General features: G+C 41.1%; 1 pseudogene; it reads right to left on the reverse strand.

Annotated features, from left to right (window-relative positions):
* Positions 1-2,220: 2,220 nt before the first annotated feature.
* Positions 2,221-4,519, reverse strand: LOC137636801 (uncharacterized; annotated as a pseudogene).
* Between the last annotated feature and the right edge of the window lie 14,587 nt (positions 4,520-19,106).

Below are 19,106 nucleotides of genomic sequence, written 5' to 3' on the forward strand. Positions count from 1 at the left end.
GGTTTTAATAAATTACGGGGACACTAGAAATATAAAACAACCTAAGTAAGAAGATCCGATTTTCTTCTCACAGAAATACATTCCTGATCTAAACTAATAAATTTCCAGATTAAATCTCTATAATTATGAATCACTTATTTTCTCCAATGTCTCTCAACTTTGACCTTTAACCTTTGATCTTACTGTTTGTGCTTCTGATCTATTTTTAATTTTTTGGTGCATATCTATGCATGTAAATAATGACTATTTGTTTTGTTCCGTTTAAAAGTTTCTCTTCTGACAAACAATGTCCCCTGAATGCAGAGTAACCCAGTATGAATCTCTATAACTTATGGTCTATCTATATATCAAAAGAATTTGAGGCTTCTTCAGGAAGTGAGCCCTTTTGTACATTAAACTACTTCGCAAAGTTTCCGGTAATCTACAACAATAACAACAACACCAACAACAATCATACCAAATTTCTGAGAAGCCAATCCCTTTCGTATTATTCTGAGTGAAAGATAGAGCATTTTATTTTTCACGTTGCTTTGAAAGATATATGAATGTTTTTGGGATTTAATCAGAATTAAGTGATGCTTACTGAAATCGGTTGGAGGTGACCTCCAAATGATTTCCAGTAAACAATCAGTAAAATATTAAGAAAATACTATTGGACAACTATGTTATGCGTATGACTATTTTTTCCTCGATAAGTCCTGCGGCAGAGCAAGGCTCAGTGACACAAGTTTCTATAGCAAGCATTACCAAAACAACCGATATTCAATTTTTTTCTCCCCAATAACTGTGAGTATCTGATATTTAGAATCCAATATTGTGGTAATATAGGTGATAAGTATTCTCAAATGCTATACATGATTAGTAAAACCATTGTAAGAACAGTCATAAACAGATGTCAGAGGGTGAATAGCAGAACTGGAGTCATATCCTTATATCAGTGTGTCCTACGCAAATTGAGAACACCAAATATGGACTAATGTAGTCAGAGCTAGAGTGTGCTGTGTGCATTTGCAATGCATTACTTCCTTGAAAATAGATATTTAGAGAAATTTGGAAAATGCCATTTTAATAGAGTATTGTTTAAATTTAAAAGTTGATATTAATAAATATTCGGTCAGTTTTGAAGAATAGTAAAATGTGGTTGGGTTATTAATAGTGAATAAGATATTTCATCTTGAAATTGTAAAAAAAAATTGTAAGACAATTCTAAATTTACTTGTGTGTTATTAACAAAACAGAGATAAATACAAGTCTGTTTGATTCTCAATTGTATTTTATAATAATGCAATTTACATATAAATGTTATACAGCTCTAAAAATCCATTCTTTCCTATATTAGTTTTTTACATTTATGCAATTCTTTATATACATAATAAAATTCAACGGAATGAACAAAACCCTGTGTTATGCCACTTGAATATTAAATATTCTGCAACAACATCAGAGCATCAGTTTGCATCCTCTTTTGTTCGTAGATCTTACTGTACAGGAAGGTGGAACCAAGATCTACTTATTGTACTGCATAACAGAGAGATGTTTTAAGGAGTCAGGCCGATCAAAATTTGTTCATGAGAGATAAAGATGACATATTGCTGGACTTCAGTCTTTTGAGGTGTATTTATATAGCAATCTCGATCAGGGACGTGCAGAGAACTTGTTCAGGGCAGGTGCTCAAGTGAAAAAAGGGCAAAAATATAGAAATCGATGAGGCTAAATATATACCGGCTCAATATTCTTTCAAATTTATGTAAACTAGCCATTAATAATTCAAGAAAGAGATAGAAGTGACTCATATCATAAGTACTAGTTGGCTAATGTTTTTCATGAACATGAAATTTACAGTACTGACTACTAGTAGAACTAGGAAATTTAAGAAAAGAAAATTATATATATTAGTTTTACATAAATGACCAAGAAAATCAATCAGCATGATCAATACACTTGGCTAATAACCAGACATTATCATTTCATATTTATAAGAGAACCCTTCTGTGTGCTATTTCTTTGAATATGCTGATAACTTCACTGTTGTTGAGTGTGATATCCTTTTCAACTGCTCAGATAACCTCTCCTCACTGGACTGGCTGCGTAGCTTTGTCTTCACCAGCTTGTGTTTGGAGATGGTCCTTTCCACTGTTGCAGTCGTGACGGGTGGAGTGGCATAAATTGTTAAGAGTTCAAGCATAAGTGGCAATATCTCCTGGACATTGTCTTCTTTCATCAGGTTGAGCATTGTAGATGTAGTTTTCTGTGGCAGGCAAGGAAATGAGGAATAGAAGATCTTTAATTCCAACCATAGCTTGTCTACTTCTTCTAACTCATAAAACTGGCATAATTTTTGCAATGACTTTAATGCCTCTTCATTCACAGGTTCTTTCCAGTTATCTTGGACTGTCATACAATTAAAGGCATTTAGGATACCCCATGTTGTGTTGTCTCAACCTTTAAATCTTCTTTGTAGTGTTTGTGATATTGTATCTAAAAACACATAAAATATTCTCACATGGTAGTACTCATCCAAAGATTGATATTGCTGGTCCTCAGTAGTAGATATAGCACTATAATTTTATCTTTCAAGCATTTTTTTCTTCTGCTTTGTCCAGGGATCCCAGAGGGGAGGTCGATGACCATGAATTCAGCTCTCTTTTTAACATTTGTAAAAATCTCCTGAAACCTCTCATCATTTCTTAATGCTCTCAAACTTTGTAGAACTCCATCCACAATTCTCTAGGAGGCAGCCAAATCAAAGTCTTTCTGTTGTAGGGCATTATAGGTAACGGCAATTTCTTGAAAAACTGGGGTGGCAATCTCAAGACAAACAAGAAATTCAAAGTTAATACTTAGCAGCAATATCACCTACTGATGCATCAGAGGATGTTTTTACACTATCTCTTCTAAAAATTGTTTCAGAGCTGGAATGACCTTCCTCATGGTTCTAAGAGCTGACTCTCTGCAAGCCCATCTTGTGTCTGATAGCTTCTTAAGTTCAAGTGGGTGGTCTTCTGGATACATTGCTATCTGGATCTCCATGAAAGCAGCATTCCGTTTTGAAGAGTTGGAAATAAAAACATACAGTTTCTCTGCCAAACTGAAAAAAGTTAAAAACTGAGTACTTGATTTTGCACTTTCGACTAATACTAGATTTAGGCTACGTGCATAGCAGTGTACATAGAGTGCCTTTGGGTTCAGTCTTTGGAGTCTGGACTGTAATCCATTGTATATTCCACTCATATTTGCTGCCCTATCATATCCTTGTCCACGCATATCATCTATGTTCAGCTTATTTTTATCAAGTATAGAGATCACTTCTTTCTCCAGTGCTTCACCAGTTGTTGATTTTACATTGAATACTTGTTTGAAACGTTCTTTTATTTTGAAGTCATGTACATATCTCACAACAAAAGAGACCTGTTATGTATGTGATACATCAGTTGTTCCATCTCTGAGGATGGAAAAGATCTTGCTCTTGTGAATTTCTTCTAATATCACTCTTCTAACTGAAATGGCCAAAGCCTTGATCAGGTCATTCCGAGTCCTATTTTAAAGAAATGACACTAGGGGTCTTTTCAGTATTTCTAGTTTTTCTTTAATTACATCAAGGTGCAATTGAACTACACTGTCATACTTGCTAAACATTTCTACAGGTTCAAGAAAATTTCCTCGATTTTCACCGATAGAACTTTCTTGGTCGCCCCTAAATGGGAAAACTTGTCTTGCCAAGTATAGTGATGGAGATCAACCTACATGAAATTTCGCTGTTTCTCTGCTTCTCTTTGTCTCTAGCAGCTTGTACTTCCTGATTAGCTGTTTCTAAAGCAATATCTAATGTTTGACTTTAGAACCCTTTCCATCGAACCATACCAATCATGTGAGATTCTGAACTAACATGCTCCTTTATTTTCTCTGAAACTGTACTCCAACGGCTTATGCCCTCTGATTTCCCAGCTACTCGGCCCCTGTACTTCTTCTCATTCAAAGCCAGACGACAGCTGAAGCAAAACATGGGATCTTTCCAAGGTGAATACTTCAACCAAGACTTCCTTTCATACCATTTCTCCTGAAATGAGTCTCACTCTATATTATTTGGATATGAAATTAATGGTTGACATGGGCCATAATTATTGCACAGTCTGATGAAAGACTCACTAATACATATCTTATAATTAACAACATGGGCAGGGTCATTTGGATACTGTAATTCAAGTAGCATGGAAAATGGCTCTTCAACTTCGGGCACTTCTGCTCTTGCTTCAGTCTGGGGCTCCTATGGAGCAACTTGTTGCTCAAGGTTATCTAAACCGTCCACTTCATTTGGCTCGTCGTATGCTTCCATATCTTCAGCTTCTGACTTTTCACTCTCCTGAGTCTCCTCCCAGCTCTCCTCCTCCTCCTCCTTCACTTGCTCTGATGTTGGAACTGCCACTATGGGCTTCATCCAATCATAAAGAGTTCTGCTACCTTTGGCTGCATCTTGTCTGTCCTGCTCCTGCTCCTTTTTTCTTCTCTCCATCCGTGGCATACTGAAGATCATTAATATAGAATTTAGGAAATCAAGGTTCCATGAAAAAAAAATCAGGATTACCCTAAATTTTGGGCATCAGTGTGAAATACCTATTGACAAGAAAGGGCACTTTTAATACAGTAGCAAAAGGGGCAGGTGCTTGGTCACCACTAGCACCCCCCCCCCCCTCTGCACGTCCCTGATCTCGATAAAGTAATGCCTGATTTGTACAGCGTGATCATTTTAAAGATTTTTAGCTATTACTGAATTTTAAAATAGTTTCCTTTAAGCACACTGGCTTTCTCTTCTACTGTGTAAATCAGTGCATCTGGGGATGCTGCACCAACACTATCTTTCAGTAATCAGATTGTGACAATATACAGGGATGCCAATCGATAGACTCCTGATTTTGAATAATAGTTTCTTTAGCATACTGGATAAAACGCAAGAAGTCAAGGTATTACAACATTTATGTTTGTTAAATAGATCTGCTTTCAACCCGTTGACTATGGTGCCCAGCTCCAGACTAATCCCCGTTCACAAATAAGGGGAACTCATTTGATCTGTTTATTTTGTATCAGGCAGTAAATTGAAGAAAACACTCCTATCAATTTTACCAATTTATGCATCAAATAAGGAAATACTGTTTCGATTTGCTTCAATTTTCACTAATTATTATATTACTGATAGTAAGTTCAAAGTTACTGGGAGTAATATAGGGGGTGAAATGGTTCAAAGAAGAGCTATACATCAACTGGACCGGTAATTCATTCATGATAACTCGCCCCTGCCAGCCATCTATGGACACCAGACAACCAATACATCTCGTGTGCCTACTGATATCATTTGTGCAATTCCAACAGATATCAAAACACATGTAACTTACGTAATTCATAAAAAAAGAATGCATAATAGTAACCACAGGTGTGTGCATTTGTGGTTTTAATTGATTACTTAGAGGGTGGTCTGAATTGCCTTGAGATACAAGGTCTATACCAACTAAAATACTTATTTATCAGGGCAAGGAAGTGAAACACCAGCCTATGACTATAAATCCCTCATAAAAATTCCATTTCATTTTAGAGAGAGTGCAAAAAAAAAAAGAAAAAACTACACAGCATAGCCCACATATGATATACTCATAAATCCTCAACTCAGAAATTAAGTGTCACATTTTGCACCGAAAAATTTTTGGGACCTCTACTATAGGGGAACACTAACTGGGGAGTAAGAGAACATCGACCATTGTTTTTGAAGGTCATAAAAACTAGAAATATTGATACAAAAACTTATATTTGAGCAAAATATTATTACAATATATGCCTTTAAGTATATACCCTAACTTGTAGGCTACTGCAGGTTCATAAGTGCATATTGAAGACAATCAGAGGTGATTAAATCTTCACCAGGTCAGCCTGTCTCTTGATGACACTTCTGGTGGTTACCAAACTCTTATACTGTTCTGGTAAGGAAAATAAAGGTGTCCTTGGAAAGAACCGAATTCGTACAGTGGAATAAAAGAATAACCTTCTTTTATCCGTGATGGTCAAGACCTGGAAAAATAGCACACTAATTCGTCCACGTTCGTTCCCTCTTCGAGTTTCAGCTCACCCAGAACAGAGTTCCCTATGAAAAAAAATACACTGAAACAAAACAAAACAAAACATATGGTTGTGAGATTCATCATCATCATCATCTCCTCCTACGCCTATTAACGCAAAGGGCCTCGGTTAGATTTCACCAGTCGTCTCTGTCTTGGGCTTTTAATTCAATACTTCTCCATTCATCTATATCGCGCTTTATAGTCCTAAGCCATGTAGGCTTGGGTCTTCCACTCGTTCTAGTGCCTTGTGGAGCCCAGTTAAACCTTTGGTGAACTAATCTCTCTTGGGGAGTGCGAAGAGCATGCTCAAACAATCTGCATCTACCCCTCATCATGATCTCATCCACATATGATACTCGAGTAATCTCTCTTATATTCTCATTTTTAATCCTGGCCTGCATTTAACTCCCAATATCCTTCAGAAGGCTTTATTCCCAAATCTACTAAATCTATTGGAGATTGTTTCATTGTCATACCATGCAGCATGTCCATAGAGTAACACCAATCTCACTAAACTGATATATAATCTGATTTTTATATGAAATTTTAGGCGATTTATTTCCAAATTTTCCTTCACCTAGCCACTGTCTGATTTGTTTTTTTTCAATCTTTCACTAAACTCTATTCCTAAAGAGCCTATATTTGAGATCCTTGTTCCTAAATAATTGAATGATTCTATCTCATTAATCCTTTCACCTTCCAAAGATATTTCATCTTCCGTTGAATACTCGGTTCTCATCATCTCTGTCTTTCTTCTATTTATCTTCAGCCCTACCTCGTGTGATATTTCATGCATTCTGGTAAGCAAGCATTGCAAATCATGTGTTATTCTGCTAAGAAGGACAGCATCATCAGCATACTCTAGGTCTGCTAAATTCCTATCACCAATCCAGTCCAATCTTTCCCTAATCCTGATGATGAATTACGATAATTGATTTTTTTTTTGCAAAAGTATAGTCTTTCACATCCGGTTCTTTCTCAACAGAAAATCTATCCAATTACCCTAGTATTCTGAGGAGTCAACAAGCTGCAGAGAAACCTCATCCAAGTCCTCCTCCTCACCTTCTTCCTCTACCTGGACAGACTTCCTGTACATTGCACACAGTTTCTTCTCTTGCAATGCCTTCCTTAATTTTTTACCATATCTTCTTTTTCATCTCTGCCTTCATTCTCATTTCTCTGAGGACCTTCTCATTCTCAATCAGAGTGCAAGATTGTACCACCTTACTCTCCTTTCCATAAGGACAAAGCGCAGCCTTGGAGAATGGCCTGACACTCCTAGAGGTCAACTGTCTGGAAGATTGGCTTGACCTACTAGGGTCTGGAGTGGAAGGGGGAATGGACGGCCCAGGGTCCACATGAGCATATGGTATCATCATCGTATAAACAAGGAACAGGGTGTATGGGAGATGGATTATGAATGTCTAATGCTGAGTTTAGCCTCCAGATATTTAAGGCCTCTCCATCCGAAGTTGGAGTAAATTCTTCTGACAAATTCACAGGTGGATCCGGCCTCTCTATTACCTGTGGTCCTAAAACACATCATTCGTAAGGATGTTATGGTTGAAAGGCCAGATACCATTTGTCCTGAACATTGGAGACAGTAGTAGTGCTATTCCAAGCCTCAGATTCTAACTTCGGCAACTGTGGCACGGTCATATATTCATTGGATGTCAATGAGAAACTGGTCGTTCAGTAGACCCCACAGAAACGTCTTGAATATACCAAACACACTCACATCCTATGGCTAGTGATTTTGTGTTGTATGCAGAGGAACAATCACAAAACCTTGCTTGATTACAAATTTCACAACATGAATGCCCATGTAACGTTCTGCATTGTCCTTGATTAGAAGAATCTTGTTCTCTGGAGAAGAACCAGATTTCCCACGAAGATGCTGAAGTGTATGGACGAAGCATTCACCGATCAAGTTGCCATTATAATATAATATACATTTGGAACCTAAGATTGTGTTCCTTATGAAAGCTGGGTTTTATGAACATACAGGAATTATAAACATTGGAGGGAGGGACTACCCTACAACATTTATAATGCCCACAAACGTCATGGTGTCCCGTCTTCCCTGCGTGGCAAGTGGCTGACCATTCTCCTACACAAATAGTATATACTTTGTGGTTTGAATTTGTACTTTTCCGCAACTAATGTCTCAGTCTTAAATAAAGTTTCCATATTAGCCTTGTTGATGCCCACAATCCCAACAATTGACCTAAAAAAAAAGGTTTGGATAACAGCATTTCATATTTTGTCTGAGCATTGTAAGACTGCAGCGCCACCAATAAATATTCAATATTATTTATAAGATTCAATGTAATATTCTTTAACCACTTCTTTTATACTTGTACAATATATATTTGTTAAGCATAATGTCAGTAACCATTCAACAGTTTATAAAAAAAAAGATAATAGGGTCTTTGAATGGAACTGTGCACTTAACAGTTATAGCAGGGAGGCAAATTGGCTGTTGAGCAAATGGACACTCGGCAGGAGGAGCAATGTCGGTCCCGCAGTGCTAATGCTAACCTTGTTATGTCTGTAAGAGTTCTAGCCATCCGAAGTTGGAGTAAATTATACTGAAAAATTCACAGGTGACTCCGGTCTCTCTATTGCTTGTGGTCCTACAAACACATCATTTGTAATGATGTTGTGATTGAAAGGCCAGAAACCATTTTTCCTGAAAGCAAAGGGAACGTTGGAGACAGTAGTGGCTTTAGTCTAAGCCTCAAATATAAACCCGGGCAACGCTGTTACGGTTATATGTTCATTGGGGGTGAATGAGAAACTGGTCGTTTAGTAGAGCTCAGAGAAACGTCTTGAATGTACTAAACACACTCACATCCTATGGCTAGAGACTGTTTGTCGTATGCAGAGGAAGTGTAACAATCACAAAATCATGCTTAATTACAAACTTCATAACATGAATGCCCTGGTGACGTTTTTCAAGAAAAAAAGTTTGACGGTTAAACTTAAGGTTTTCAAGAAAAAACTATGGCTGTTAGACTTGGGGTTTAAAACACAAAAATTTCTGCTAAACTAGGCATATTGGTGGAAAATATTTATTTTGTCAGTTATATTTATTTTTTATGATCCTTCCTTTATTAGGTTATTATACTACAGGTTTTTCTACGATATTCCTATTGCTCAAAAGTAAAAATCTATTCATGATTCAACAGCTGAACATAAATCTATTATAATCACAATCATTGGGGTCAAACCATTTTATATTACACATATGTAGAGTAGGATCAATATGAAGTGTTATCCCATTCAAAGGACAAATGGTTGAATCTCATTTTCCTATTGTATTGACTCATACATAGTTCTGGTTAAGGCTGAAGATTAAAGTGGAGAGTCTTTGCCTCTGTTCCACCAACTTTCGTTAACAATTCCAACGGCTTTTCCGGGTAAGTTGAAAACTTTTCAAAATCCCAATCTATTCTGACACGAATTCAAAAGATATTCCCTTTAAACAGTGAATGTGAATAAAAAAATTTGAGATTTTAAAGAAAGAAATGTTTGTATTGCGTGAGAACAAATTCCTTCAACTAAAAAAGTCATATTAGTTGTTGGTCTCATTGTTTTTGTTTTGAAATCCTCCATCATAAGTTTATTCCTAAAAAGATGCAAATCATGTTCCTTCAATTGGAACAGTTTTTGAAACATATCGAGGTAGTTTTAATGACCTGTCAGACAACTGAAGACACTTGCTCTCCATGTTCTTAAGCAGTCTCTCAATTCTGTCCGTTTAGTTTTTTTTTCCTTTCTCTTCCTATAATAAATGAATAAGGTTTCCAGATATGCATTTGTAAATCTGGGTAAAGGGAAAAAGGTGCAATGATATGTAATAGTTGTTGAAAGATAAAGCTAGAAATGTATGAAAAGGTTTCTGTGCAAGCCGAACATTATTCCTAATCATCATTTTGCCTTTTGCTGGGGCACACTGTTAGGAGTCTCCCCCCTCGATTTGTGTGTGACTGTATGCTGACAAACGACCTGAACCTTAGGAAATCTGTCTTCCATGGTAAAAAGTTTTACCACTGAAAAAATATTTAAATTCTTTCATTCTGTCTGGTTCCAAACATTGTCCTCCAATGTGGTCTTCAGCTGCTGGATCTCTTCTTAATTTCTAGGACAAAAAACTTCTGGTCTATTACATAAACATGACATTTTTATATCTTGACTGTCCATCCTCTCCATCAGTGATATTCCAGCTATCCATCTCACAATACTTACCTTGGTTCTTTCCAACAGTCCCTCTCTCTTCCCTCTTAAAAGTTTTTGTCCCACATAATAGTACAGACATGATGACTGTCTATCAGATCTTCATTTTGAGTATTAATCACATTTTCTTGTCTAAAAGCACTACAGCTAATTAATCTCTATTTCTGCCATTCTTCTTCTTGCACTTTCTGTGACCACTGGGAATCAGATCTAAGGTATGTGACTCATTCACACGTCAACACAGTGGTTTTTAGGACAAATCATATTCCTTTAAAAGTCCATGTGTTTATAAATTTAGGAAAAATACAAATTACTGTTAAAAATATGAAAGTTAGTATTGATAAATATTCTTTTTTTCAGGAGAAAGTATATTTTTATAGAACTTTTCTACTACAGATCATTAAAATTACGAATAAATCTTAGATAGTAATGAACATTTTCTAAGGGTAATTTACCTTGCCCTGAGTCTCCAAAAACATTAAAAGTTTGACCACATTGATAACGCTGCTTTTTCCTATTCTGTCCCCTATATGTTGGCAACACTGCCAGCTGACCCAGCTGTCCTCTCGTTTTTATATTCAGTTGTTACCTGGCGCCTAGGCTGAAAAGCTGTGTGCTCTGTCTTCTGTACCAACCGTGTGTCACACAATTGTACATAATTCCTTTAGCATATATTATGCTTGTATCTTCGCTCTTCCCTCGCACTAAACGAACATGAAAATTCATGTCTGCTGTTTTCCTCTGTAACATTGTCTGTCTTGTTAACTTGTTATGTTGCCTTGAGGTTTTGTATATAAAGGAGAGTGTTCTATAACAATATAACTCAGTTGATTGCATCCTGCCTTTGAGTTCACAACCATCTATCGGCCCGTCACATTGGTGACCCCGGAAGTCGACTCGCTCCCACCGCCTTCCACCCCCACCCCCTCGCCCCTTCATCGTTATATTATGGCGGACCCTACGGCAGTTGGTGCTACGGCCGCTCCATTCAAACTTTCATCGTTTGCCAGCGGAGAGGCGTTTGCTTGGTTCCAGCGCGCAAAAGTCCAGTTTCGTATCAGGGGCGTGACTCGCTCAACCACCAAAGCGGATTATGTTCTCGCGGCGATACCCGAGGACACCTTCCCAGAAATATCCGACTGGCTTTGTGAACAAGAAGATACCCCAATAGCGTATGATGCCCTCAAAACATACCTTCTGCAGCAGTACTCGCCGTCGCTAGCCGCCCGTATAGCAAAGCTTTTTCAGCTCTCGGAACAACCGTTGGGGGACCAAAGGGCTTCGCTTGCCCTCAGGGAAATGACCAGTATCGCTCGCCTTCAACCTGCCACAGACGGCTCTCCTCGTGAGGTGAACCTACTTCGTGCCCTTTGGATACGCCGTTTACCCGAACCTGTACGCGCTGCCATACCCGATGTCGATAGTTTACCCATAAAGGACTTGATGACCAAAGCCGACGCCCTTATGGACAGCCACTTCAAGACCTCCATCAACGCCTCCACCCCTGACGACGAGGATGCCTATTCAACATCAACCGAAGCTGACATGAATGCCGTAGGACATACACGCCTACCCCGTGACGTGCCGAAGCGGCGACAAAGTCGCCCACCACCCACCAATCACTCGCGCCCCAACGAACGACTTTTACAGCCACTTACTACCTCCCATCCGCCGCAGTTTTGCTACTACCACTTCAGACTCGGGGCAACCACGAAAAAATGTGCCAAGGTTTGTCAGTGGCCAAAAAACGTGTAAGTAGGCCATCGCTTGTGGCGGTGGCCTCCCGTGTTTCTAATCTTTTCTTTTTACAGGATGCAGGAACGGGCGTGCGATTTTTGGTAGACACGGGTGCTTGTCTTTCTCTTTTGCCAAGGAAACTCTTCAAGGCACGACGTAGTCTGTCTACATCTGCCGACGTCCGCTTGGTAGCTGCCAACGGATCTGCGATGCCCACCTACGGTTACGAGAACCTCACATTATCGTTCGGAAACGGTAAATTCAATTGGAAGTTTCTCGTTGCTGACGTCATAATGCTAATCCTCTGTGCAGATTTCCTCTCTCATTTCCACCTTCTGGTCGATGTCGCCCACCGACGATTGGTCAGCGCAGACTCGTACTTGTCGACACCTCTTCAACCCGCCCCCTCTAACCTCGCTCTCCACATCAGCGCATCCACGGATGCCTACGCCCACCTCCTCGCGTCGTACCCGGAAGTTTTCCGTCCAGAACTTCGCCAAACGCCCACGGTTCCTGCCAAGCACGGTATTTATCACCATATCAAGACAACGGGACCCCCAGTCTTCGCAAAATTCAGACGTCTGGCACCGGAACGATTGGCAGCCGCCAAACAAACGTTCGCCGGAATGGAGGAAATGGGCCTTTGCCAAAAGGCCTCCAGCCCATGGTTGTCACCTTTACACATCGTTCTGAAGAAAGACGGCTCCCTCCGTCCGTGCGAGGATTACAGGCACCTGAACCTGCAAACAGAACCGGATCACTACCCCCTCCCAAACATTGCCGACGTGACCTCCTACCTGCACAAAGCGAAGGTTTTCTCTACGCTCGACATCCTAAAGGGGTATTAGCAGGTGCCTATGAACCCAGAAAACATCCCCAAGAATGCCATCACCACTCCGTTTGGTACATACACCTTCAATTACTCCTGTTTTGGCCTTCGTAATGCTGGGGCAACGTTTCAACGTCTCATGGATGGCATCTTTTGGGACCTCCCTTTCTGTGTATGTTATGTGGATGACATACTTGTGTTCTCCTCCTCAAAAGAGGAACACCTCCGTCACCTGCGCATCGTGCTCGACCACCTGCAACAAAATGGCTTTGTAGTCAGGTACGACAAGTGTACCTTTGGCGCCAACGAAGTGTCATTCTTAGGGCACCGTATCACTCCTGAAGGAGTCCCTCCCCTCCCTGAGAAAGTAGCAGCCGTTCAGAACTTCCCCGCGCCCTCGACCGTCAAAGCTCTGCAGGAATTCTTGGGCATGATTATCTATTATCACCGTTTTATGCCAGCCATTGCCGCCACTCCTGCTCTCCTCTACGCCTCCCTCAAGGGCAAGCCAAAGGACCTGAAGTGGGGTCCCCTTCAAGAAGCAGCCTTCTGCAATGCAAAGAAGGCCCTATCAACTGCTGCGGCTCTCACTTTTCCTAACCCACACTCCCCTCTCCTTCTCTCGACCGATGCCAGCGACGTCGCTATTAGTGCAGTACTCGAGCAGGTGGTCAAAGGCTCGCCCCGCCCATTGGGCTTCTTCAGCAGAAAACTGTCCTAGGCAGAATCGGGTTATTCTACCTTCGATCGAGAATTGCTGGCGGTGCACTTGGCTGTCTGTCACTTTTGCCATTTCTTAGAAGGTACGCCCTTCGTCATTCGCACAGACCACATGCCTCTGGTGCACGCCTTCACTCGACAGTCTGACGCCTGGTCCACCCGTCAACGCCGACATCTCTCCGCCGTGGCTGAATACAATTGCACCCTCCAATACGTCCCTGGGAAAATGAATCCCGTTGCCGATGCCCTGTCAAGAAACATGTTGGCTGCCGTTCAACTGGGATTGGATTACAACGCCCCTGCTGAAGCCCAACGACAGGATCCAGAGTATCAAGCTTGTAGGACATCCTGCACGTCCCTCCGTTGGGAAGACTTTCCCTTCGAAGACTCCAACACCACCCTTCTCTGTGACGTCAGTACTGGTAGACTGCGACCTTGGATTCCTGCTCCCATGCGCCGACAGGTGTTTGATTTCATTCACGGCCTTTCACATCCCCCGTGCCGTTCTACTGCACAGCTGCTGAAGGCAAAGTTCATTTGGTACGGCATTTCTAAGGATGCTAAGGATTGGGTCCGCGCCTGTACTTCTTTCCAAACTTCCAAAGTACATCGACACACGGATTGAGGAGTGGGCACCTTTCCTCAACCTCAGCGTCGTTTCGCACACATTCACGTCGACGTTGTAGTCCCCCTACACACATCACAAGGACATCGTTACCTGTTTACCGTCATCGACCGCTCCACTCGTTGGCCTGAAGCTATTCCCATGGAAACTGCAACGTCCACCTCATGTACATCTGCCTTACTCTCTGGATGGATTTCAAGATTCGGTATCCCTGAGCATATTACTTCTGACAGGGGAACCACTTTCACCTCTCAATTGTGGACGTCATTAGCGAATCTCCTAGGCATCACCCTACATCAGACAACGGCCTAAAACCCCGCTGCCAATGGAATGGTTGAACGTTTTCATCGCACCCTCAAAGCAGCTTTGATGTCCCGCTGCAAGGATTGCAACTGGTTTACTCAGCTTCCCTGGGTCCTCCTGGGACTAAGGACCACTCCTAAAGACGCCCTCAACGTCTCGGCAGCTGAAATGGTGTATGGCGACCCGTTGGTCGTTCCTGCCGAATTTTTTCCTTCTACAACCTCCTCCGACGATCTCCATCGCATACGTCACGTCGTGGGAAAATTTACTCCGTGCCGCCAGACTTACAAGCCCCCAGCGAAGCATCACATACCAACGGACTTGCACTCTGTAACGCACGTCTTCCTGCGCAACGACACTAGCAAGCCACCACTAACGCCCCCTTATACGGGCCCTTTCCTTGTGATCCAACGCAGTCCGAAAGCATTCCTACTAAACATTCGGGGCAAAGAAGACTGGGTTTCCATTGATCGTCTAAAACCTGCTTATCTTCTGCCAGATGACCCGCCTACAGTTCGCCTCTCCAGATCAGGGCGCCCTATTTAACATGTACAGTATGTCATTTTTAGGGGGGGAGCCATGTACCAACCGTGTGTCACACAATTGTACATAATTCCTTTTGCATATATTATGCTTGTATCTTCGCTCTTCCCTCGCACTAAACGAACATGAAAATTCATGTCTGGTTTTTCCTCTGTAACATTGTCTGTCTTGTTAATTTGTTATGTCCTGTTGCCTTGAGGTTTTGTATATAAAGGAGAGTGTTCTATAATAATATAACTTAGTTGATTGCATCCTGCCTTTGAGTTCACAACCCTCTATCGGCCCGTCACACTTCCTTCCAATTTCTATGAGTTTGATAGTTCTTTTGCAACACCAGTTACTGAAGTGTTCTCATGTTTTAATTGTAGAGAATTTTCATTAATTCAAGTATAAACAATTTGATAATTATTGAATTGATTGCTAGGTGAGTGGTTGGTTTTACATCACGTGGGGCTCATGTAGAGTTGGGTACTATAGCTATGAGTTCTTTTGTTAAACATCCAAGTCTTTTCACAGCTCGGGCTTTGTTTTGTGTTGTTTTCTTTGTTATGTTTTGGGCTTGCACTCTTTGTCTCCGTCTCTAAAGTTTGCTTGATTATTTACCATTCCATTTTAGAATCGGACCTGGTTAACAAATTCTTTTCCTTGTTCATACTTTTATTATTCCTTTCTGAAGCTTTTATATTTTTTCATTTAATTTTCTTGATGCTCCTCTTCAGGGTCCTGGTGACTGTACATAGGTAAGGGTAAAACAGATCCCAGTCTTGTGAATTTCAGAATTCAGACGTGGGGCAGAACTTAGGTGGAACAGGTCTTTGCTTGGGCCTGGTGATAGTTTAACCTTTAATATGCCTGGTGATCCAGTAACAGTAACGGAAAGCACTTAGGCAAAGTGGTATTTTGGGGTTGGCTCTTGCCTAGCACTGGTAGGCATTGGGACACAGTTTGACATGAATGGGGCTGGTTGTTTTAGAAGGGGCTTTTATCTATGTAGATATGATTCTACAAGACAGAGGGGTGTGTAGCCTTTTCATTGTTTGTAGAGCTCTCTCCTGTTGGGTTGTAGTTTGCTAAATTCAGCTGAAGTTTCCCTTCCCCAGCGAGATGTAGTTCAGGCCCGTCCTCCCCTTCGTTGCATCTCAGGAAGGTTCTCCTTGTGGTGCTTTCCCAGTTACATGTTCTATTGTGTTCCTCACGGTTTGAAGTTATGGTTCATGTGGGTCTCCTTACCTCCCCTTTTTTTCATCCGCTTCTTGTACATTCAGCAAGGATCGTTTGGAGGCTTACAGCACCTTCGTCCTGTCTGGTCCCTCTTCTCGGTTCTTGTCAACACAGCTCGCTTGTTGCCGAATTTCCCTCATGCTTGAAGGTTCTTCGAGCTTTGGCGAGGAGTCGCTTGTGGTGTATTAGTGTTTTTTTTATTGAACATGACTTATTTATTCTATTAGGGAGATAGGCTTGAGTGTTTATTTTTTTCTGTTTTTTCCTTTTTATTTTTTATGCCTCCTTTCTTTCAGGGGACATTATGGATAATGGGGCTGGTTGCTCTTCTCAGTCAATATGATCTTCCATTTTCTACAAATTTATTTAGTTCGTTGTCATTATTTACCTTTGGAGTTCCCTCCTCGGCGTCTTGGCCATCCACATCCAGAAAATGAGTTTATTGTCTTAGGATGATATTCCTTCACGTTGGCTCTTTGTCATTCTTAGGATCGGGGACAGAGAATCCCTTGTAGCTTTTTTTCCCTTTGTTTTGAGATTCCCTTCCGTGTTAGAGGCACAAGATTTCTCTGGCGCTTCTCTCGAGAGTTTGTGAGTTTGAGACGCTTTTTTGCGATGTAGCTATCTGGGATGGATCAAGGTTTGGCCTATTTTCCAGATTTGCACGTTAAGACGGAGGCTACTTTACTTTTCTTTCTCTGGTTTCCTCCTTGATGTCTCTGACTCTGTACATGCCCAGTACGGACTTTGCTTCGTGCTTTGTCCTATGAGGACCTACTTTCTCTGAGATGCATTTTCATTTTTTGTTTGTGTCCTCGGAAGGTGGGGAGTGACTGTCTTTCCTGGACTTGGGTCTTGAAATATGTGTATGTCAGATGCCATGAGTTCTCATTTGATTTAAAGCTATGCTGGGCGTGTTATGAGGACATCATTGTCACCTGTGCTTGAAGGGACCTATTGCATTTTTCCATTTTTCTTCTCTTTTTTTGTGATGCATCTCCAAGATATTTGGCATCATGGCCCTTTGAGTCCGTTGGCGACGGCAGGGCATATGGTCAGTCTTGAGCCTTGGTGGTTGCTTCTTTCTCCATGGAATGCCTTCTTTTATGTTCATTGTTTTGAGCTAAGATTAGGATGTTATACACTTAGGCTTTAGTTTGGTGTGTTTCGTATGGCTTAGCCTAGGTCTGAGTTAGTCATTATTGGTTAGAGTTAGTTAGACTTGATTGATGAATGGTCCATTGATTTCCACATGCCAGCCTGGTCGCACAGTGGTTTTCATTGTTGTCCGTAAGGCTAGTGTGGTGGCATACCAGTGATCATTACTGTGGCGAATTATTTTTTGCTGCTCGCCTCTCGATGTCTGTCACTCACACGACACCGGTAGCAATTTGTATTGCTGCTCTTTATTCCGTTGCTGGTGATCTCCATTATGATGTAACTAATGTTTGCTGAAATTTAACCAGTCGGTCCTCTTCTGTCCAGTGACTGCATGACTGGAGATTATGCAAGTAATCCTGGAACTCGCTCCATAACACTTAGGCGCTGGCTACTGACGTTACTTTCCTTTAAGTGACGAGGGATGGGAGGTAGTCGTTAGTACAGGTTCCTTTGTTTCTTCTTTATGGCCAATTATATGACACGTTGAGCGCTCCAAGCCCTCTTCCTGGATCTGGGTCGGAAGCGCTTCGTCTCATCGAGGTCAACTCTTGTCTCTCTCATGAGATTGGTTTTGCTCTGTTGCCAGCTTTTCATGCCTCTTCATCCGGACATTGGACAATAAATAGGAAGAGGAAGGCAGACAGTGATGTTAGTTTCTTACAGTTCCATGAGTCTTGTGTGCTCTGTTCCCAGTACTAGGGGGGTGAATTACACATCATGTCTTGCCTGGTACTCCCTGCTCCTATTCTCTCAGTGTTTGCCTTTCACTGAAGACAGGTAGCATTTATGTGTAATAGTGTTTAGGCAGGTGATATTGATTTTATGATCGCCTGGCCTTTTAACAGTTGATATATTCTTAGCTCTCACTCCTGGAGTCTGATTCGCCTTCTTCTTGTTGGTCGCCTTTTGTCTTTTCCTGGATTCCTTAGGATCCATCACCTCTTTCTCCAATGTTTTCCAGTCAGTCGATTAGTTTTCATTTCAGTTGATCTTTCCTGAGCTGAGTTCCCATGGCCTTTGCTCTTGGCGCCAAACTCTCTCAAGAAGACAAGCAATACTCTGGTCTCTGTTGCCAACTGTTAAGTTCGCCTGCCATCAGACAGAACCGATGTATTCCCAGGGGTGGTTCCCTTTCAGTCACTCACTGTACCCATTCTATTGGTGCTGGAATCAGGTTTGAGATAGGGTGGTATGTGGCAGCTCTTGTGTTTTTACTAATGGCACGGTTTCGTCTTGATATTTCTCCTCTGAACTCTTGTCATAGACCAGACAGTCCAACAACGTGCTCTTCCTGGTTTTTCTGGCCTTGGTTTGACAACCAGAAAGGTTTTGCTTTCTGAATCCAATTGTTTGTTCAGGCTTTAGCAGGAAGACTCAATCGTTTCTAGGAAAAGTTGCTCTGTTGAAGGTTGTTTATTGGTTTCTTATTTTTTTCTATTATCATTGTTAGGAAAGATACAAATATATATTGAAAGTATAAGAAATTGCATAACATAATCTTATGTCATTTAGTTTTGTTATAATTATTACTCTCTCTGCCCTGGATTACTTCCATGTTTGGTCCCCCCAGCTTCCTGCTTTTCCGATAATAATAATAATAATAAAAATAATAATAATAATAATA

This window comes from Palaemon carinicauda, chromosome 3 (assembly GCF_036898095.1).
Source record: "Palaemon carinicauda isolate YSFRI2023 chromosome 3, ASM3689809v2, whole genome shotgun sequence".
NCBI lineage: Eukaryota > Metazoa > Arthropoda > Malacostraca > Decapoda > Palaemonidae > Palaemon > Palaemon carinicauda.